We start from the raw sequence: 24,974 nt of genomic DNA, 5'->3' as shown, positions 1-24,974 counted from the left end.
TATAGGATGTAGATTAGTATCCTGCAATACATAATTTACATATACATATATAATACTAAAATCTCATAAGTTACGGAGGAATCTACGGAAGCTGTCAGACAAAAATAACAACAACAGATACGCTAAGATTTGAATTAGCAGATACGCTAAGATATGAATTAGTAGATACGCTAAGATATGATTTTTTCTATACACTATTCATGCAGTCAATGCAATAAGATGTGTCTAGACTAAGAATAATAAGCAGGTAATTTACTAAGGATGATAAACAAATGATTTCTGACAAAAATGATAAGCAAGACGTTTGACATGCAGACACGGTCGAAGTCCAGACTCACTAATGCATCCTAACGACTTATCAGTTAGACACTCTAATGCAGACCCGGTTCACTAAGACCACCGCTCTGATACCAACTGAAAGGACCCGTCCTAATCCATCCGGACGAAGTCCATATTGATTATAAACGATTCACAACAGTTGATTACATCGCGAGGTATTTAACCTCTATATGATACATTTTACAAACGTTGCATTCGTTTTTGAAAAGACAAACTTTCATTACAACGTAAGTTGACGGCATGCATACCATTTTATAATATATCTAACTATAACTGATTTAATAATAATCTTGATGATCTCAACGACTCGAATGCAACATCTTTTGAAATATGTCATGAATGACTCCAAGTAATATCTTTAAAATGAGCAATTACACAGCGGAAGATTTCTTTCGTACCTGAGAATAAACATGCTTTAAAGTGTCAACCAAAAGGTTTGTGAGTTCATTAGTTTAACATAAATAATCATTTCATAATATTAATAGACCACAAGATTTCATATTTCCATTTCTCGTAAACATACGTCCCATGCATAGAGACAAAAATATCATTCATATGGATTGAACACCTGGTAACCGACATTCACAATACGCATATAAGAATATCCCCATCATTCCGAGATCCTCCTTCGGACATGATATAAATTTTGAAGTACTATAGCATTCGGTACTTTGGATGGGGCTTATTGGGCCCGATAGATCTATCTTTAGGGTTCGCGTCAATTAGGGTGTCTGTTCCCTAATTCTTAGATTACCAGACTATATAAAAAGGGGAATATTCGATTTTGATAATTCAACCATATAATGTAGTTTCGATTACTTGTGTCTATTTCGTAAAACATTTATAAAAGCAGCGCATGTATTCTCAGTCCCAAAAATATATATTGCAAAAGCATTGAAAAAGGGAGCAAATGAAACTCACCAAATGTATTTTGTAGTAAAAATACATAGAACGACATTGAACAAGTATAGGGTTAGCCTCGGATTCACGAACCTATATCATTTGTATATATATTAAAATGTATAATCGTAAATGAATTAGTTTATATATATTATATTATATATTATATACATTTAATTTGTGTATATGTTCAAAATGTTTAGTATTAATATAGTTATATAAATTTGTTTAGTATTTTAATAAAATTCCTAACTTATTATATATGGATATTTATATAAATTTTGGTAAATTGATTTAAAACATACTTATAACCGTAATAATATCTTTAAAACTTTTATTTTTATAAACGTAATTATTTATAATGATAATGATATAGATAATATTGGTACTAATAATAATAGTGATAATTTTAATGAAAAACAACATAACAAATTTAGTAAAAAAAATTATCATAATGATACTAATAATAACAATATTACTAATGATAATCATGTTAACAATAATAATGATAATATTTATAATAATACATATGTTACTAATAATAATAATAATAATAAATTTTATTATTTTCATTATAATAATAAACATAATCACAATAGTGATAATAATACTTATTCTTACAAAAAAAAAAAAATTGGTAAAATCATATTCTTTAATGATGTTAATAATATTGATATTAACTACAATTTTAATTATAATCATATTGATAATAATGAATGATACTTACTACCTTAGCATTAATAATAATAATAACTATAATACTTGAAATAATAATAACAAATAATAACAATGATAATAATAATAATAATAATAATAATAATAATAATAATAATAATAATAATAATAATAATAATAATAATAATAATAATAATAATAATAATAATAATAATAATAATAACATAAAAAAAATAAGAAAACTACCTTAATGAAATAAGTCCAAAAAAAAACACACTCATGCCCGGATTTGAACCCGAGACCTCTCGCTAACCAATACACCCCTTAAACCATTCCACCATCTTCACTTTTCTATTGAGATTCATAACCCATATATTTACTTATTATCTGATTCGTCCCAAATTAATTGTGGCCTAACAGGAAATTGGCAGCCCACTTAGTAGCCCCCACATGCTATTGTAAAAAATATATATATATACCCTGGCTTAGAATCGAACCCAGGACCCCCCGATTCTCAACACATGCCCACACTATCGATCTATTCATTATTGTCTGTTTTGATTTCATCTTTAATTTCTTTTAACTTGTAATTCTCCTGTTTCCTTCTTCTTTCTTATCATCATCGTTATCATTATCAAAACTCACCATCACCATCATCATATCATCATCATCATCACTTTATCATTATCACATCATCGTGAATCAAGATTTTCATCATCATAATCCCATCATCGATTATTCTATTATCATCATCACTTCCACCGTACACATCATCATCTTCTTCTTCGGGCATTGTCTTCTCACGCATCATCATATTTATTTCGTTGATCATAAAAGGAAACAGAAGCTGCAGCAGTTGCAGATGGTGTTTGGCTTTTGGTCATACCGAACCAGAAACAATAACAGTGATCACGAATAGTTGCAGGTTTTACGTAGGTGTTTTAATGGTGGTTGTTTTGTTGTTCGAATGAAACAGAAACAGAATATTAGAGGCTGTAACAGGTTCATCGCTGTAGCATCATTTTTACTCATCACTGTTGCAGTTTCTCGAAGGTATTTGCAGGTTCACGGTTTCATCATCATTATCACACCATGTTACTGTTCATCATCTTCTTAATGGGTTTCATAAAAGTGTCGGGTATATAGAAAACAGACATAGTAGCAGCAACCAAAGAGGGTTGCAGTGGCGGTTTTGGTTGTTACAAAGAGAAAGAATTGTAGAGAGAGAGAGAGAGAGGGAAGAGGATTGACGATTTTTCGATGGTTGTGTAACGGTAGTTGTGGTGGTCATTGATGGCGAGTGGTGGTGGTATTGTGTAGAGGTGGTGGTGATAAGATAGTGACGGTTTAACTGGTTAAATAGGTGGTGATCCTTGGTGGTTTGTTATGGTGGTTCATGGAGGAGAAAGAAATTGGAGAGAGAGAGAGAACGTGATGGATGGTTGAAGGAATGTGGTCTTATGGTGGCTGGTGTGACTGCCAAATGGGTTCTCGATTGATATTGTTCTTCATCTAAATCCCTCCATGTAGATATATAACATGTAGCAATTTATATATTAATTATAATATTAATAATAATAATAATTATAATTATAATAATAATATATTACTTGTTATATGAGTCATAAAGTGGAAGGGAACAAAGATGTGTACAGTATTTATGATTCAAAATTTTAATATTACGCATATGAAACTATTACACTGCCGACACTTTTGCTCAGATATCATCTCGTGTCCATTGCTAAACAGTTAAAGTACAAAGGTGTCCCTAAAAATCCCAATTTTTTTGATTAACTATATTTATTTATTTCACTCATTAACTGTTTAAAACCTGATCAAAAAGGTTCAATAATTATTTATTTTCTGTTCCAATTTATATGTACGGAGTGTTAATATTTAATCTTAAAAGGGTAAAAATATTTTTGACAAATCTAAAATCTTCGTAATCAATTTACAGTCCAACTTTTATTTCAATCATTCATGAACATGCACAATATCTATATTAAAACTAACAAAACATCAACCGAGTGTTACTGACATTTACTAATTAAGCTCGAGATCATTCATTTTCCATTTACTCTCTCTCTAAATATAATCAGTTTTAAATAACAAGTTTTATCACACAAATATATATTATATATTTTTTTAAACAAATAGATTTAATATTTTTTTTATATATTTACAAATAGTATTTATATACATATTTATATACATACATATATATATATATACATATACATATATATATATATATATATATATATATATATATATATATATATACATACATTTGTAATAACAGTTTTCATTGTATCGCATATTATTTTACATATTTATTTTCAACAACTAACTCATATATTATATCAATTAATATTTTCAAATTAATGTATGTGTATCTATCTATTTATATATAGTTGTTCGTGAATCGTCGAAAATGGTCGAAGGTCAATTGAATATACAAAACAGTTCAAAGTTTTTGAGACTCAACATTATAGACTTTGCTTATCGTGTCGGAATCATATAAGAATTAAGTTTAAATTTGGTCAAAAATTGCCGGGTCGTCACACATTTAACCGAAATATAACAATGCTCAAGTGGGTTTTGCTTTGGGTTGTAAGATTCGAACAGATATAGATAGTAATAGTAGCATTTGATTATGATAGAGATATAAAAGTTAGTTTATGGTGAATAAGTGATTTATAGTTACCTTAAAAGAAAGGGATAGTTGATGGCAAGTGGTGGAGATAAGGTGGTGATGGTACCCCGGTGGTAATGGGTGTTCATAAGGAAGAACAAGAAAGAAAGAAATGGTTGTTTGTTCTTGATGGGTGGTGATCGAAATTGGTTGTTTATGGCGATGGTGGCTGTGGTGGCTGGCAACGGTGGACAGTAGCAGCTAGTGTAGACTGTAGGTCGTAATGGTGAAGATGGGGAAGAAGCTAGTGTGTTGGTTCTTGAATATCTAAAGGCTATGTATATATATAATATTACATGTGGGTTTCATGAATTACCAAATTTTAAAACGTGTTTACAGCTCATAGATATAGATATCTGACTGCCGACACTTTTCTAGTGTATATCGTACTCCGTTGTTAAATTAGTGACGGATAAGAGTCTTCAGGAAAATCCCATATTTTTAAATTAACTATATTTATTTATTTTGGTCATTATGGTACAAAATTCGATCATTAATTATTAAATAAAAATTTCCTTAATTATTTACTCCCAACCCTAAGTAAAAGTTTTAAAATTCAACGAAGAGTTCCTAAATACATTTTTAATAAGCCTACAATTTTTATTACTCATTTTCGGATCACCGTTTATTTTAAAATCACCTAAGTTTGAACTTAACCTTGCTTAATATCGATCGACTGACAAACGAGTGCTATTATCGTTTACTAAATAAAATTCGAAATCATATATATTCAATATACCTTTCATATATAAATATAGATTTATAGTAATATCATATATTATTTTATTTACACAAGTGAATTAAATCATATAAGTTTCTATTTCAAATTAATTTATATATATATATATTTAAATATACATGTATTCATTTACAGATAGTGGTTTTTGAATCGTCGAAAATGGTAAAAAGGGCAAAATGCATTCATGTAAATTGTTCCAAAGTTTTCAAAACTCAACATTACAGACTTTGCTTATCGTGTTGAAATTATATAAAGATTTAATTTTAAATTTGGTCGAAAAGTTCCGGGTCCTCACAAATACCTCTTCCAAACCAGGCACAACAAGAACAAGTTGAACCTGCCACGGTTCCATCCCCAGAGGTTGTAGAGGAACCTGTAGTATAACCACCCGGGCCAGCTAATCCTCCACTTAGGGTGAACCTCAAACGTTCTAGGGCAGCACACCAAGCTCAACCCGTGAGGATCAGGGAGCCTAGTTGACCTAGGATTGAACCAAACCTTTCAACAACACCCGAAGTGAGCAGTGACACTGATTCTTCAGCAACTGAGTCATCTCCTGAACATTCTCCTAAGAGAACTCGATTTGTAACTGATGAGATGATTCAGACTCCGCCAACCCAACGAGTAACTAGATCTAGCACTTCGACACCCATCGTCCGCCAAACAGTTACTCCAACCATTGGTGATACGGATCAAGACCTAGAGCCAATTAGGTCACCCTCACCCATCTCCGTATCACATCCAATAATAATAGTAAGCCCTACGCTAAATGAAGCGCAAGCTTCAGTAGGCAAGAGAGGTAAATGAAAGGATAGAAAAAAGACCACTAAGCCCATCCAATCTAAACAGGACTTAATAATAAATCTTACACAGCAAGATGCTTCGGCATCTAAGGAAGTAAAGTCTTCCTCAGCAGTAAAGTCTGCGTTGACTCAATCGATTGAGGAAACTCAATCATTGAAGTCCAGAATGGCAGAAGGGGAGCCGAAAAGTCTTGAAAAGGCACCCTGTGTATCGGCTAGAAATCCTCCTGTGCCTCAATGTACAACAGGGTCTCGAGGTCCGGCTTATCTTGATGAGGGAGATCTGTCGCGTCCCGTGGAAACGAGTGAACATGACAATCCTTCGGGATATTTATCAGACTTCCCGCAGACTGATCCCTTGGTTCATGAAAGTGATCCATTGGTTCAAACCACTTCTCTTCTAGATTCTGAATCTCAGGGTCTGGAGGAAGAGTCGTTAACTGAAAGAGATGTACCACCTCATGGTATATCAATGATTTCAGGAGTCAGAGATAGCAATATCTCTGCGAGATCAAAACCGACGGGTAGTTCTACTACTTTGTCAGAGTCCCATGAGACTAAAGTCATGGAGACAGATGCTTCGAAAGAAACTTCGCCGGTGACAACTCCGGTTGTTGCCCAACCTCCATCAGAAGGGGATATCACGAATCTGACTAGTAGTATGTACAGCCCTACATATAAGTATAATACCGCACATATATCCTTACCTGCCCTCACGGTAAATCAAACACTTTCACTAACATCGCCTCCAACCGATGCTGCTGCTGCTATTCCTATTGTCACTTTACCACCATCACCCTCGCATTCACCAAATTTCTATGATGCTTTGGAGCAAGAATATTTCAGTCGTATGTTTTCTCGAGTTAATCTTGATGTTCTTCGACGCACTTCGCTTCAAGCATTGTTTCACGCTCGACTACGATATCCACTTACTTACTGCTCTTCTCCAATAAATCCTCACCGTGATAATGAGCATGACGATTCTGATCCTCGGAATAGTCATGAGGGGGAGATAGGAGTAGATGGAGATTATCTAATGGTGAACATTTCAACTAAGGGTGGTGGTGTGAGGTCTTCATCAGCTTCTCAAGCTCAACAGGTTCAGACGAAATCAGAAATGGTTTCTACTAATGATGAAATTGATGATAAGGAGTCTGAGCAAGTTATAATTCTAATTGTGCATTCAGAGGCTGATAGTGTACCGGTAGATGAGGATTTGAACTTAAGTGATTTCTATCTTGAAGAAACAAGTGATGATGGGTTTGTCATTCTAAGCAAATTATCTTCAGTATCTTCAATCCCGAAAAATGTAGAGATTGTAGATGAAGGGAATCCTGATCCAGTAACTGAAAGTGATGATGAAATGGATTCTTCTGATGACGATGAAGACAATCTTTATGTTAATCCAAATGATGATGATATCTTTGATCATATAGAAGATGATAATGTTCCAACTGATGATGCGACAAATCCTACTGATCATTCATCGAATTCTACACCTTCATCGAGTTCAAATCCAACAAATGCTAATGAAAGCTCAACTTCTGGTACATCTACATCAAGTGAAATAGTGAATTCCAGATTCAAATACAACCATGGTATATTCTTTAAGTATCAGGAACAAAGATTGTTATTGGGAGTTGAACACGATTGCATTACTTTACAAAACACATTCATCGAGGAGAATGCTTACAAGATCTTCCGCATTAATGAAACACCAAGGAGTAAAAGATTTACTTATATAGGTTCATGATTGCTTCCAGCAAGTGATAGAAACTGGTATGAGTATATGTAGAGGAAACACATCAACAAAGAAGAAGATGACTTGTGGCTTCAAAGAAAATATCGTATTACAAAAGTGTTGAATATTACTCAAGTCGGAGTAGAGATAAGTGAAAAGAAGGACGTCATCAGTCAGTTCCACGTTATTAGAGAAGATGAGAAGGAATACAAGTTCACAGAATCAGATTTTCATAATCTAGATATGCTTGATATCATTCACATCAACAACTATCTCCGTATCATCACCATTCGACCTTTTGCTAAGGCTCAAGATATGAAAGCTGTGAAAAGATACATGATGGAGACAATTGAACTGATGAGACGTGAAGTTTTTCAAATTAGTCTCGAAGCTAATAGGAAAAAGATTCGAATAACCTATCCAAATCAATACACAGAGGGACTAAAGGATATGAGAATGTTTCAAATGCAATTCAAACCCGAAGGGTTTGTAATTGTGAATTCTCAAAAAGAAAAAGTGTTCATCCTCACTAAAGAGTTGAAAAAAATACTCAGATGGTACACTCAAGGCTGCACTGAAGTATCTTAAAATTCGTCAAAGCAAGTTTGATGACATTGACATGAAAATGGGTCTTGGAGAGTTTATAAAGCATATCAGAGATCGTCTGAAGCTCTGGATCCGTACAAGACAGTTTGAGATTCTTCGTGGCCAGAGAAAGAGAAGGTATTTCAAAGAAATGGATGAATATCCATTACATGACGGAGATCCAAGAAAAGCGTGGGGCATCTGGAAACCTTCTAAGCAAATTTTTGAAAATCAAGTAGAAGTTTCAAAACCAGATGGCACATGATGGAAACTAACGTTTGGACCTCTCAAGATTACTCAATAGGATTATATTGTAAAGTTCACATTTAACACTAAGGGAGAGATTGTTAGGACCCCGAAGTTGTATAGTGTAAATTTGAAATAAGCTTAATTGATGGTTCCTTGGAAGAGGGCTATATAAGGAACCTAAGTAGTCCTAATTAGATAGCTATTGCATTGTAACTGAGTTCTAGAAGTTGTGGAATGTAAATCTTGTTAATTCTCTCTAATACCGAATCTCCTTCACACTTACCGAATCTCATTCTAACTTGTCTTTCTTCTAATCTCAACATGATCTGACCTATCACTATCCTAAATGATTAGTATGCTACTTAAATTTGGTGACTGTGTTATTCTTAGTTGCCAAGGAGTTAATATAGGGATAATACGTAACTGAAGCTATAAAATAGCTTTGGTGACATGCACGTTAAAACACCACTATAAATAGATCCGAGACATTTCATCCTTCAAATCATACATCTCTAAAACATTCATACAAATACACACATACATATAAAATATAGTCGTAAGTGTAATAGTTATAGTACAAGGAAGGAAGAAAATTAGGACTACAACCATTGCAAAGTGAGTACTCTCGTATTAATTTATAAAAATAAAATACGTTCTATTATTTATGTTAATTGATATTTGATTAGATACGATCTATGTGTATTTATTATGAGATATTAGTATTATTATTATTATTATTATTATTATTATTATTATTATTATTATTATTATTATTATTATTATTATTATTATTATTATTATTATTATTATTATTATTATTATTATTATTATTATTATTATTATTATTATATGTATTTTGGGAATGGTGGATTAGGGTTCGAAATGCGTTAATACATAGAGCTAAAATATTATAATTCTTAAATGAAACCAACATGTTTGTTATGTTACCCGTATGCATGACAAAGTCAAACGAACGTAGGTCCTTACACGTGTGATTAAGATCTCTCACATGTCCGTGGTTTGGTTGGTTTCATTTGTGCTCTATGTTGGATTAATATTGTTATTTACTGAGATCGTGTCTGATTTGTAAGTATCTTTTTCCCAGGTGACAAAGGGAAGTAGAAGACTCGGTAATATAAGATCTCTGAGTTCTTGCCTCGTGATATCAGGTGAGTGGAACTATCCTTTCGGATATTTGTATAGAGTAGCGAGTTATGCTACTATTGCCATGTTTACCTATTTATTTTATTGTTGAATATACTATGTTGTATATGTATGGTTATGTGCACACTATGATTATTGGCCTTGATTTGTTAGGCTGAAGGAGTCAACCTTGATTATTTAGGTTGGGTTCAATGTTACTGTCTGGGTAGTATAATTTAAAGGACGTGTTCGTTACGTCTGGATTTCTATACTAAGTATTCAGTAACAAAGAACTATTGGTAAACTCTAACCCGATCAGCTAGTAGTTAATGGTCAGGCCAGGCCAGGCCGCCGGTCTCCTTGAGATTATGTGAATTGCTATGTTTATGCAATTTTATTATAGCTTGATGCTATATGCTGATATCTGTTAAGATTGTTTCATTCACTTAGCTTTGTGTTAATCCCCCACATCTTCTCCCCTGTTGGTTTGGTGCTTTTATGCTCGGGACAGGAGAAGTCGTATTTTGGTCTAGTTATGCTTGACATGCTTAAACTCTGATGTTTGTAATCATAATACTTGATATATAATAGCATTGGAATAAACGTGGTTTGTATATTATTAATACATTTTATAATAAAAAGTGTTGGTTTGCTTTCCGCTGTGTTAAAAAAAAAAAAACCACTGTCTTACAAAACCACTGTCTCTCTTCTTATAACTAATCCTGATGTTTGCGACCTAACGACATCACATAAACAAAACGGTCCGTTTTGGTCATATCAAACATCTTGATCAATCAGGGCAAAAGGAGTTATTGGATACATTGACTAGTTATAATGTCAATGAGCAGCCTTTCTATGACTTCGTTATTTCATCTGCTACTGCTCCTCCTCCTATTGAGTCGTGAACACCTTTGAAAGTTGCTCTTGATTATGCTGGTAAAGCCATTGGTGCTCCTCTAAAAGGCTTTCATGGTGATGATCTACCAACCCTCTGACTCTGCTGCTTCTTCATTCTCTTCTGATGATATACTAAGGAACTGGTACTGATAAGAATCCAGTGGATCTTGATACGGGTTCATCTTCTGCTGATGAAGATAACTCTAGTTCTAAACCTTCGGGTGAAGGTAAAAATGGTGGTGATCATGGTGATCAGTCTGATGGCGACCTTCCACCTCCACCTCCCTATACAGTGTAGTGACCCGAACTTTTCCATGTTTATATATATTAATTGAGATTGATATTTACATGATTTAATGTTTCCAACATGTTAAGCAATCAAACTTGTTAAGACTTGATTAATTGAAATATGTTTCATATAGACAATTGACCACCTAAGTTGACCGGTGATTCACGAACGTTAAAACTTGTAAAAACTATATGATGACATATATATGGATATATATATAGTTAACATGATACTATGATAAGTAAACATATCATTAAGTATATTAACAATGAACTACATATGTAAAAACAAGACTACTAACTTAATGATTTTTAAACGAGACATATATGTAACGATTATCGTTGTAAAGACATTTAATGTATATATATCATATTAAGAGATATTCATACATGATAATATCATGATAATATAATAATTTAAAATCTCATTTGATATTATAAACATTGGGTTAACAACATTTAACAAGATCGTTAACCTAAAGGTTTCAAAACAACACTTACATGTAACGACTAACGATGACTTAACGACTCAGTTAAAATGTATATACATGTAGTGTTTTAATATGTATTTATACACTTTTGAAAGACTTCAATACACTTATCAAAATACTTCTACTTAACAAAAATGCTTACAATTACATCCTCTTTCAGTTTCATCAACAATTCTACTCGTATGCACCCGTATTCGTACTCGTACAATACACAGCTTTTAGATGTATGTACTATTGGTATATACACTCCAATGATCAGCTCTTAGCAGCCCATGTGAGTCACCTAAAACATGTGGGAACCATCATTTGGCAACTAGCATGAAATATCTCATAAAATTACAAAAATATGAGTAATCATTCATGACTTATTTACATGAAAACAAAATTACATATCCTTTATATCTAATCCATACACCAACGACCAAAAACACCTACAAACACTTTCATTCTTCAATTTTCTTCATCTAATTGATCTCTCTCAAGTTCTATCTTCAAGTTCTAAGTGTTCTTCATATATTCTACAAGTTCTAGTTACATAAAATCAAGAATACTTTCAAGTTTGCTAGCTCACTTCCAATCTTGTAAGGTGATCATCCAACCTCAAGAAATCTTTGTTTCTTACAGTAGGTTATCATTCTAATACAAGGTAATAATCATATTCAAACTTTGGTTCAATTTCTATAACTATAACAATCTTATTTCAAGTGATGATCTTACTTGAACTTGTTTTCGTGTCATGATTCTACTTCAAGAACTTCGAGCCATCCAAGGATCCGTTGAAGCTAGATCCATTTTTCTCTTTTCCAGTAGGTTTATCCAAGGAACTTAAGGTAGTAATGATGTTCATAACATCATTCTATTCATACATATAAAGCTATCTTATTCGAAGGTTTAAACTTGTAATCACTAGAACATAGTTTAGTTAATTCTAAACTTGTTCGCAAACAAAAGTTAATCCTTCTAACTTGACTTTTAAAATCAACTAAACACATGTTCTATATCTATATGATATGCTAACTTAATGATTTAAAACCTAGAAACACGAAAAACACAGTAAAACCGGATTTACGCCGTCGTAGTAACACCGCGGGCTGTTTTGGGTTAGTTAATTAAAAACTATGATAAACTTTGATTTAAAAGTTTTTATTCTGAGAAAATGATTTTTATTATGAACATGAAACTATATCCAAAAATTATGGTTAAACTCAAAGTGGAAGTATGTTTTCTAAAATGGTCATCTAGACGTCGTTCTTTCAACTGAAATGACTACCTTTACAAAAATAACTTGTAACTTATTTTTTCCGACTATAAACCTATACTTTTTCTGTTTAGATTCATAAAATAGAGTTCAATATGAAACCATAGCAATTTGATTCACTCAAAACGGATTTAAAATGAAGAAGTTATAGGTAAAACAAGATTGGATAATTTTTCTCATTTTAGCTACGTGAAAATTGGTAACAAATCTATTCCAACCATAACTTAATCAACTTGTATTGTATATTATGTAATCTTGAGATACCATAGACACGTATACAATGTTTCGACCTATCATGTCGACACATCTATATATATTTCGGAACAACCATAGACACTCTATATGTGAATGTTGGAGTTAGCTATACAGGGTTGAGGTTGATTCCAAAATATATATAGTTTGAGTTGTGATCAATACTGAGATACGTATACACTGGGTCGTGGATTGATTCAAGATAATATTTATCGATTTATTTCTGTACATCTAACTGTGGACAACTAGTTGTAGGTTACTAACGAGGACAGCTGACTTAATAAACTTAAAACATCAAAATATATTAAAAGTGTTGTAAATATATTTTGAACATACTTTGATATATATATATATATATTGTTATAGGTTCGTGAATCAACCAGTGGCCAAGTCTTACTTCCCGATGAAGTAAAAATCTGTGAAAGTGAGTTATAGTCCCACTTTTAAAATCTAATATTTTTGGGATGAGAATACATGCAGGTTTTATAAATGATTTACAAAATAGACACAAGTACGTGAAACTACATTCTATGGTTGAATTATCGAAATCGAATATGCCCCTTTTTATTAAGTCTGGTAATCTAAGAATTAGGGAACAGACACCCTAATTGATGCGAATCCTAAAGATAGATCTATTGGGCCTAACAAACCCCATCCAAAGTACCGGATGCTTTAGTACTTCGAAATTTTATATCATGTCCGAAGGAGGATCCCGGAATGATGGGGATATTTATATATGCATCTTGTTAATGTCGGTTACTAGGTGTTCACCATATGAATGATTTTTATCTCTATGTATGGGATGTGTATTGAAATATGAAATCTTGTGGTCTATTATTATGATTTGATATATATAGGTTAAACCTATAACTCACCAACATTTTTGTTGACGTTTTAAGCATGTTTATTCTCAGGTGATTATTAAGAGCTTCTGCTGTCGCATACTTAAATAAGGACGAGATTTGGAGTCCATGCTTGTATGATATTGTGTAAAAACTGCATTCAAGAAACTTATTTTGTTGTAACATATTTGTATTGTAAACCATTATGTAATGGTCGTCTGTAAACAGGATATTTTAGATTATCATTATTTGATAATCTACGTAAAGCTTTTTAAAACCTTTATCTATGAAATAAAGGTTATGGTTTGTTTTAAAAATGAATGCAGTCTTTGAAAAACGTCTCATATAGAGGTCAAAACCTCGCAACGAAATCAATTAATATGGAACGTTTTTAATCAATAAGAACTGGACATTTCAGTTGGTATCCGAGCATTGGTCTTAGAGAACCAGAATTTTGCATTAGTGTGTCTTATCGAGTTTGTTAGGATGCATTAGTGAGTCTGAACTTCGACCGTGTTTACTTGAAAAATGATTGCTTAACAAATTTTGTTGGAAACTATATATTTTTAACATGTGAATATTATGTGATATATTAATCTCTTAACGCGTTTGATATTATGTGATAGATGTCTACCTCTAGAACAAGTCCCATTGACTCACCTAATAATAATGAAGAGTCAAATGTAAATTGGAATGATTCATGGACTGATTCACAAGTTCCCGAAGAGGAACCGAAAGAAGAGTCGGAAACGGAAGAAGAATCGGAACCGGAAGAAGAATCGGAACCGGATGAAGAAATAGAGCCGGTGGGGGAAATAATAAAACGGTTAAGTAAAAGAAAATCCTCACCCAACCGACCAAGGTTAATTATGGTCAATGATGTTTCCGCCAAGGAAGCAAAATATTGGGAGGATTACCAATTCTCCGATGAATCGGATTCCGACGAGAATTTCGATGATGTTATAGAAATTACCCCAACTGAATTTAAAAAGGCAAAAGAAAATAATAAGGGAAAGGGCATAAAAATAGAGAAATCTAATTCCAACCCCGATGAACTTTATATGTATCGTCAACCCCCGAAGTCCTTAAGTTGTAACAATGACCCGGGAACCTCTAAACCACCAGGTTTTTCTAAACCAATGTGGAAAACGACGGCTCGTATTAGGGGAACATCATATATCCCTAGAAACTTGGCAAAACGAACCAAAACCGAAGAAGAAGAAACAAACGAGTCGGAATAAGATAGCTGTATTCGTGTGGTGTAATATATGTAATATAGTGTTCTTATGCTTTATGATATATGTAAAAATTGCTTGTATTAATAAGTATTTTTTTTTATGAATCTAACTCTTGTCTATTTTACAGTATAAAAACACAAAATGGATAGACAACCCAATATTTTAAGAGACCTACCCTAAGACATGATTGATGAAATCTTGTCTAGAGTCGGTCAGAATTCTTCGGCAAAACTATTTAAGGCGAGATCAGTTTGTAAGACATTTGAAGAACGTTCCAAGAATGCCTTGGTTTATAAAAGGCTTTCGTTCGAAAGATGGGGGATATCACATTGGGAAATCCATAAGTTACGATGTGTTTACTTTGACGCATATATTGTGGGGAACCCAAATGCTATTTTACGCAATGGGTTAAGAAATTATTTTGACTCAATATATCCGAATATTGGACTTCGTGATTTAGAAAAAGCGGCTAACATGCAACATAAAGAAGCATGTTATGCTTACGGATTAGTAATGTTCACTTCTCACCAAAGTGAGAACAAGAACATCGGGCTACAACTATTAAACAAAACATTTCCACAAGTGACGGAGTCGGTAATTGGGGTAAGAAATGAGGTTTTTAGATTGTTACGGGACTGTTGGACATTACGTAACCCTCGTCCCTTTGACGATGTTACAACACGCTGTCTTATCAATGGCCATAACGGTTATGTTCCACAAGACCAAGGATGGGAAGTAATCCTAGTAAAACCAGAATGCATGACTTGTTTCTGGACGTATGAATTCCGTGTCTTTATTGCCTTTGCTGGACGACTTGTGTACTAGCTAGAATTATCTTCACAACCATCTTGTATCAAATTTATTGTGTGCTATATTTCATGCTATATGTAAAATAAGCGGTATTGTAAGTTTGTAAAATATTGTGTAAAAGTTTGAACGCGAAATATTATTATAATCAGTTTTTCATATAGAATTGTAGTAGTTGAATTGTATATTAGCTACTAAGTATGAACTTAACGGGTAGGTACTACCCGAATTTAAACTTATAAAACGCTAATATGAAGAAAAAGCTTTTATAAATGAGTTCATATTATGCTAAAAAATACTATTAACTACTCTTAATATTCTGTATGATTAACTTGTTCCATTTGACTATTTTGAAGGAAATGGCACCGACTACTCGACACACCGTGAATATGAATGAAGAGGAATTCCGTACTTTTCTAGCTTCAAACATAGCCGCAGTACAGGCTGCGCTACATACCAACAATAACCTTGGATCTAGCAGTACAGGAAATCGTGTAGGATGCACCTACAAAGAATTCACTGCCTGCAAACCTTTGGAATTTGATGGAACCGAAGGACCGATCGGATTGAAACGGTGGACCGAGAAGGTCGAATCGGTGTTTACCATAAGTAAGTGTACTGAAGAGGACAAAGTGAAGTACGCTACCATACCTTCACAGGTTCTGCGTTAACATGGTGGAATACCTATCTAGAGCAAGTGGGACAAGACGATGCGTACGCACTACCGTGGTCAGCATTCAAGCACTTGATGAACGAGAAGTACCGTCCCAGAACCGAGGTCAATAAGCTCAAGACAGAACTTAGAGGGTTACAAACCCAAGGATTTGATATTACCACGTACGAAAGACGATTCACAGAATTGTGCCTATTGTGTCCGGGATCATTCGAAGATGAGGAAGAGAAGATCGACGCGTTTGTGAAAGGATTATCGAAAAGAATCCAAGAAGATATAAGTTCACACGAGCCCACCTCCATACAACAGGCATGTAGAATGGCTCACAAACTAGTGAACCAGATTGAAGAAAGAATTAAAGAACAGACTGCCGAAGAGGCCAATGTGAAGCAAGTCAAAAGAAAGTGGGAGGAAAACGGTGATAAGAATCACCAATACAACAACAACAGCAATTACAACAATAATCGCAACAATTATCCCAACAATCGCAACATCATTCGCAACTACAACAAACGGCCCAACAACAACAACAACAACAACAACAACAACAACAACAACAACAACAACAACAACAACAACAACAACAACAACAATCATCCCAACAACAATAATAACCGCAACAACAACAACAATCAGAAGCAGCTATGCCAAAGGTGTGAAAAGTATCACTCGGGGTTCTGCACCAAATTTTGCAACAAGTGTAAAAGAAATGGTCATAGTGCGGCGAAGTGTGAGGTCTACGGACCAGGGGTTAATAGAACGAAAGGAACAAATGGTGTCGGAACGAGTAATGGCAGAGCAAGTAGTGTCGGAGCAAGTTATGCCAATGTAGTTTGTTATAAATGTGGAAAACCAGGCCACATTATTAGAAATTGCCCGAACCAGGAGAACATGAATGGACAAGGCCGTGGAAGAGTTTTCAATATTAATGCGGCAGGGGCACAGGAAGACCCGGAGCTTGTTACGGGTACGTTTCTTATTGAAAATAAATCTGCTTACGTTTTATTTGATTCGGGTGCGGATAGAAGCTATATGAGTAGAGATTTTTGTGCTAAATTAATTTGTCCATTGACGCCTTTGGATAGTAAATTTTTACTCGAATTAGCAAATGGTAAATTAATTTCAGCAGATAATATATGTCGGAATCGAGAAATTAAACTGGTTAGCGAAACATTTAAGATTGACTTGATACCAGTAGAGTTAGGGATTTTTGATGTGATAATCGGTATGGACTGGTTGAAAGAAGTGAAAGCAGAGATCGTTTGTTACAAAAATGCAATTCGCATTATACGAGAAAAAGGAAAACCCTTAATGGTGTACGGAGAAAAGGGCAACACGAAGCTACATTTTATTAGTAATTTGAAGGCACAAAAACTAATAAGAAAAGGTTGCTATACTGTTCTAGCACACGTCGAGAAAGTACAAACTGAAGAAAAGAGCATCAATGATGTTCCCGTCGCAAAAGAATTTCCCGATGTATTTCCGAAAGAATTACCGGGATTACCCCCACATCGATCCGTTGAATTTCAAATAGATCTTGTACCAGGAGCTGCACCAATAGCTCGTGTTCCTTACAGACTCGCACCCAGCGAGATGAAAGAACTGCAAAGCCAATTACAAGAACTTTTAGAGCGTGGTTTCATTCGACCAAGCACATCACCGTGGGGAGCTCCTGTTTTGTTTGTCAAGAAGAAAGATGGTAAATTCAGGTTGTGTATCGACTACCGAGAGTTGAACAAACTTACCATCAAGAACCGCTACCCACTATCAAGAATCGACGACTTATTTGATCAACTACAAGGCTCGTCTGTTTATTCAAAGATTGACTTACGTTCCGGGTATCATCAAATGCGGGTGAAAGAAGATGATATTCCAAAGACTACTTTCAGAACACGTTACGGTCATTACGAGTTTATGGTCATGCCGTTTGGTTTAACTAATGCACCAGCTGTGTTCATGGACCTAATGAACCGAGTGTGTGGACCATACCTTGACAAGTTTGTCATTGTTTTCATTGATGATATACTTATTTACTCAAAGAAAATGACCAAGAACACGGTGAACATTTGAGAAAGGTGTTAGAAGTATTGAGGAAGGAAGAATTGTAGACTAAGTTTTCAAAGTGTGCATTTTGGTTGGAAGAAGTTCAATTCCTCGGTCACATAGTGAACAAAAAAGGTATTAAGGTGGATCCGGCAAAGATAGAAACTGTTGAAAAGTGGGAAACCCCGAAAACTCCGAAACACATACGCCAGTTTTTAGGACTAGCTGGTTACTACAGAAGGTTCATCCAAGACTTTTCCAGAATAGGAAAACCCTTGACTGCATTAACGCATAAAGGGAAGAAATTTGAATGGAATTATGAACAAGAGAAAGCATTTCAGTTATTGAAGAAAAAGCTAACTACGGCACCTATATTGTCATTGCCTGAAGGGAATGATGATTTTGTGATTTATTGTGACGCATCAAAGCAAGGTCTCGGTTGTGTATTAATGCAACGAACGAAGGTGATTGCTTATGCGTCTAGACAATTGAAGATTCACGAACAAAATTATAGGACGCATGATTTGGAATTAGGCGCGGTTGTTTTTGCATTAAAGACTTGGAGGCACTACTTATATGGGGTCAAAAGTATTATATATACCGACCACAAAAGCCTTCAACACATATTTAATCAGAAACAACTGAATATGAGGCAGCGTAGGTGAATTGAATTGTTGAATAATTACGACTTTGAGATTCGTTACCACCCGGGGAAGGCAAATGTGGTAGCCGATGCCTTGAGCAGGAAGGACAGAGAACCCATTCGAGTAAAATGTATGAATATAATGATTCATAATAACCTTACTACTCAAATAAAGGAGGCGCAACAAGGAGTTTTAAAAGAGGGAAATTTAAAGGATGAAATACCCAAAGGATCGGAGAAGCATCTTAATATTCGGGAAGACGGAACCCGGTATAGGGCTGAAAGGATTTGGGTACCAAAATTTGGAGATATGAGAGAAATGGTACTTAGAGAATCTCATAAAACCAGATACTCAATACATCCTGGAATGGGGAAGATGTACAAGGATCTCAAGAAACATTTTTGGTGGCCGGATATGAAAGCCGATGTTGCTAAATACGTAGGAGAATGTTTGACGTGTTCTAAGGTCAAAGCTGAGCATCAGAAACCATCAGGTCTACTTCAACAACCCGAAATCTCGAAATGGAAATGGGAAAACATTACCATGGATTTCATCACTAAATTGCCAAGGACTGCAAGTGGTTTTGATACTATTTGGGTAATAGTTGATCGTCTCACCAAATTAGCACACTTCTTGCCAATAAGAGAAGATGACAAGATGGACAAGTTAGCACGACTGTATTTGAAGGAAGTCGTCTCCAGACATGGAATACCAATCTCTATTATCTCTGATAGGGATGGCAGATTTATTTCAAGATTCTGGCAGACATTACAGCAAGCATTAGGAACTCGTCTAGACATGAGTACTGCCTATCATCCACAAACTGATGGGCAGAGTGAAAGGATGATACAAACGCTTGAAGACATGCTACGAGCATGTGTTATTGATTTCGGAAACAGTTGGGATCGACATCTACCGTTAGCAGAATTTTCCTACAAAAACAGCTACCATTCAAGCATTGAGATGGCGCCGTTTGAAGCACTTTATGGTAGAAAGTGCAGGTCTCCGATTTGTTGGAGTGAAGTGGGGGATAGACAGATTACGGGTCCGGAGATTATACAAGAAACTACCGAGAAGATCATCCAAATTCAACAACGGTTGAAAACCGCCCAAAGTCGACAAAAGAGCTACGTTGACATTAAAAGAAAAGATATAGAATTTGAAATTGGAGAGATGGTCATGCTTAAAGTTGCACCTTGGAAAGGCGTTGTTCGATTTGGTAAACGAGGGAAATTAAATCCAAGGTATATTGGACCATTCAAGATTATTGATCGTGTCGGACCAGTAGCTTACCGACTTGAGTTACCTCAACAACTCGCGGCTGTACATAACACTTTCCACGTCTCGAATTTGAAGAAATGTTTTGCTAAAGAAGATCTCACTATTCCGTTAGATGAAATCCAAATAAAAAAAAAACTTCAATTCATCGAAGAACCCGTCGAAATAATGGATCGTGAGGTTAAAAGACTTAAGCAAAACAAGATACCAATTGTTAAGGTTCGATGGAATGCTCGTAGAGGACCCGAATTCACCTGGGAGCGTGAAGATCAGATGAAGAAGAAATACCCGCATCTATTTCCAGAAGATTCGTCAACACCTTCAACAGCTTAAAATTTCGGGACGAAATTTATTTAACGGGTAGGTACTGTAGTGACCCGAACTTTTCCATGTTTATATATATTAATTGAGATTGATATTTACATGATTTAATGTTTCCAACATGTTAAGCAATCAAACTTGTTAAGACTTGATTAATTGAAATATGTTTCATATAGACAATTGACCACCCAAGTTGACCGGTGATTCACGAACGTTAAAACTTGTAAAAACTATATGACGACATATATATGGATATATATATAGTTAACATGATACTATGATAAGTAAACATATCATTAAGTATATTAACAATGAACTACATATGTAAAAACAAGACTACTAACTTAATGATTTTTAAACGAGACATATATGTAACGATTATCGTTGTAAAGACATTTAATGTATATATATATCATATTAAGAGATATTCATACATGATAATATCATGATAATATAATAATTTAAAATCTCATTTGATATTATAAACATTGGGTTAACAACATTTAACAAGATCGTTAACCTAAAGGTTTCAAAACAACACTTACATGTAACGACTAACGATGACTTAACGACTCAGTTAAAATTTATATACATGTAGTGTTTTAATATGTATTTATACACTTTTGAAAGACTTCAATACACTTATCAAAATACTTCTACTTAACAAAAATGCTTACAATTACATCCTCGTTCAGTTTCATCAACAATTCTACTCGTATGCACCCGTATTCGTACTCGTACAATACACAGCTTTTAGATGTATGTACTATTGGTATATACACTCCAATGATCAGCTCTTAGCAGCCCATGTGAGTCACCTAAAACATGTGGGAACCATCATTTGGCAACTAGCATGAAATATCTCATAAAATTACAAAAATATGAGTAATCATTCATGACTTATTTACATGAAAACAAAATTACATATCCTTTATATCTAATCCATACACCAACGACCAAAAACACCTACAAACACTTTCATTCTTCAATTTTATTCATCTAATTGATCTCTCTCAAGTTCTATCTTCAAGTTCTAAGTGTTCTTCATATATTCTACAAGTTCTAGTTACATAAAATCAAGAATACTTTCAAGTTTGCTAGCTCACTTCCAATCTTGTAAGGTGATCATCCAACCTCAAGAAATCTTTGTTTCTTACAGTAGGTTATCATTCTAATACAAGGTAATAATCATATTCAAACTTTGGTTCAATTTCTATAACTATAACAATCTTATTTCAAGTGATGATCTTACTTGAACTTGTTTTCGTGTCATGATTCTGCTTCAAGAACTTCGAGCCATCCAAGGATCCGTTGAAGCTAGATCCATTTTTCTCTTTTCCAGTAGGTTTATCCAAGGAACTTAAGGTAGTAATGATGTTCATAACATCATTCTATTCATACATATAAAGCTATCTTATTCGAAGGTTTAAACTTGTAATCACTAGAACATAGTTTAGTTAATTCTAAACTTGTTCGCAAAAAAAAGTTAATCCTTCTAACTTGACTTTTAAAATCAACTAAACACATGTTCTATATCTATATGATATGCTAACTTAATGATTTAAAACCTGAAAACACGAAAAACACCGTAAAACCGGATTTACGCCGTCGTAGTAACACCGCGGGCTGTTTTGGGTTAGTTAATTAAAAACTATGATAAACTTTGATTTAAAAGTTTTTATTATGAGAAAATGATTTTTATTATGAACATGAAACTATATCCAAAAATTATGGTTAAACTCAAAGTGGAAGTATGTTTTCTAAAATAGTCATCTAGACGTCGTTCTTTCAACTGAAATGACTACCTTTACAAAAATGACTTGTAACTTATTTTTTCCGACTATAAACCTATACTTTTTCTGTTTAGATTCATAAAATAGAGTTCAATATGAAACCATAGCAATTTGATTCACTCAAAACGGATTTAAAATGAAGAAGTTATAGGTAAAACAAGATTGGATAATTTTTCTCATTTTAGCTACGTGAAAATTGGTAACAAATCTATTCCAACCATAACTTAATCAACTTCTATTGTATATTTTGTAATCTTGAGATACCATAGACACGTATACAATGTTTCGACCTATCAAGTCGACACATCTATATATATTTCGGAACAACTATAGACACTCTATATGTGAATGTTGGAGTTAGCTATACAGGGTTGAGGTTGATTCCAAAATATATATAGTTTGAGTTGTGATCAATACTGAGATACGTATACACTGGGTCATGGATTGATTCAAGATAAAATTTATCGATTTATTTCTGTACATCTAACTGTGGACAACTAGTTGTAGGTTACTAACGAGGACAGCTGACTTAATAAACTTAAAACATCAAAATATATTAAAAGTGTTGTAAATATATTTTGAACATACTTTGATATATATGTATATATTGTTATAGGTTCGTGAATCAACTAGTGGCCAAGTCTTACTTCCCGACGAAGTAAAAATCTATGAAAGTGAGTTATAGTCCCACTTTTAAAATCTAATATTTTTGGGATGAGAATACATGCAGGTTTTATAAATGATTTACAAAATAGACACAAGTACGTGAAACTACATTCTATGGTTGAATTATCGAAATTGAATATGCCCCTTTTTATTAAGTCTGGTAATCTAAGAATTAGGGAACAGACACCCTAATTGACGCGAATCCTAAAGATAGATCTATTGGGCCTAACAAACCCCATCCAAAGTACCGGATGCTTTAGTACTTCGAAATTTTATATCATGTCCGAAGGAGGATCCCGGAATGATGGGGATATTTATATATGCATCTTGTTAATGTCGGTTACTAGGTGTTCACCATATGAATGATTTTTATCTCTATGTATGGGATGTGTATTGAAATATGAAATCTTGTGGTCTATTATTATGATTTGATATATATAGGTTAAACCTATAACTCACCAACATTTTTGTTGACGTTTTAAGCATGTTTATTCTCAGGTGATTATTAAGAGCTTCCGCTGTCGTATACTTAAATAAGGACGAGATTTGGAGTCCATGCTTGTATGATATTGTGTAAAAACTGCATTCAAGAAACTTATTTTGTTGTAACATATTTGTATTGTAAACCATTATGTAATGGTCGTGTGTAAACAGGATATTTTAGATTATCATTATTTGATAATCTACGTAAAGCTTTTTAAAACTTTTATCTATGAAATAAAGGTTATGGTTTGTTTTAAAAAATGAATGCAGTCTTTGAAAAACGTCTCATATAGAGGTCAAAACCTCGCAACGAAATCAATTAATATGGAACGTTTTTAATCAATAAGAACGGGACATTTCATACAGTTACTATTCGTCAAGCATCTACTGATCCTTCCAACTTTTTACAAGTGGCTGAAGTTGAAGGGTTGTCTTATCTTGGTGTACAACATGCTATTTCTCATGTAACACCTCTCATACATAAGTCATTTGCTCATAATGTGTATGAAGATGTGCGTAGAGCTTTCCAACTTGTTGAAGACAATGCACCTCTATGTGCTTCCATCTCTGCCGTTGAAGATCATCTTAAGAGATAGCTGAGTTTGCAAACATTGTTGCTGCTGATATCCATCACAACCAGCTCAATAATGCAGATCTGGGTCATCAAATTTTAACTCGTGAAAAGTATGTTACTCATCTCTCTCAACTTGAAGTTGATCTGCATACTGAGAGACAACGTACTCACTACTTAAATGAGGAGTTGATGTTGACAAGATGGTCATGATTACCTCCAGAAATGAAGTTCGAATGATCAATCGATGCAACAATCAAATTGGTGCTTACCTGAAGCTAATCTCTTTATGGCTGATGCTAAATGGAATCACCATGCCCTATCCCGTAGTGACAGTGATAGTGATTGTGAAGTTACTGCTCCTTCCACTACAAACAGTGATGATGCCAAAAATGAAACGACTCCAACCCATTATCGACAACGGCGTGTTTTTTAACAGACTATCATTGTGTCGCGGTTCATCCGGGTCACGACGCGGTCCTAAGTGTAATTTAAATACCGAAGCTAAAACCAGACCTCACCATCTGTTCTAGCACTAAGTCGCGTTGCGGATTTTCAGG

Source organism: Rutidosis leptorrhynchoides, chromosome 5 (assembly GCF_046630445.1).
Source record: "Rutidosis leptorrhynchoides isolate AG116_Rl617_1_P2 chromosome 5, CSIRO_AGI_Rlap_v1, whole genome shotgun sequence".
NCBI classification, from domain to species: Eukaryota; Viridiplantae; Streptophyta; class Magnoliopsida; order Asterales; family Asteraceae; genus Rutidosis; species Rutidosis leptorrhynchoides.
Note: the sequence above shows the minus strand (reverse complement) of the source record.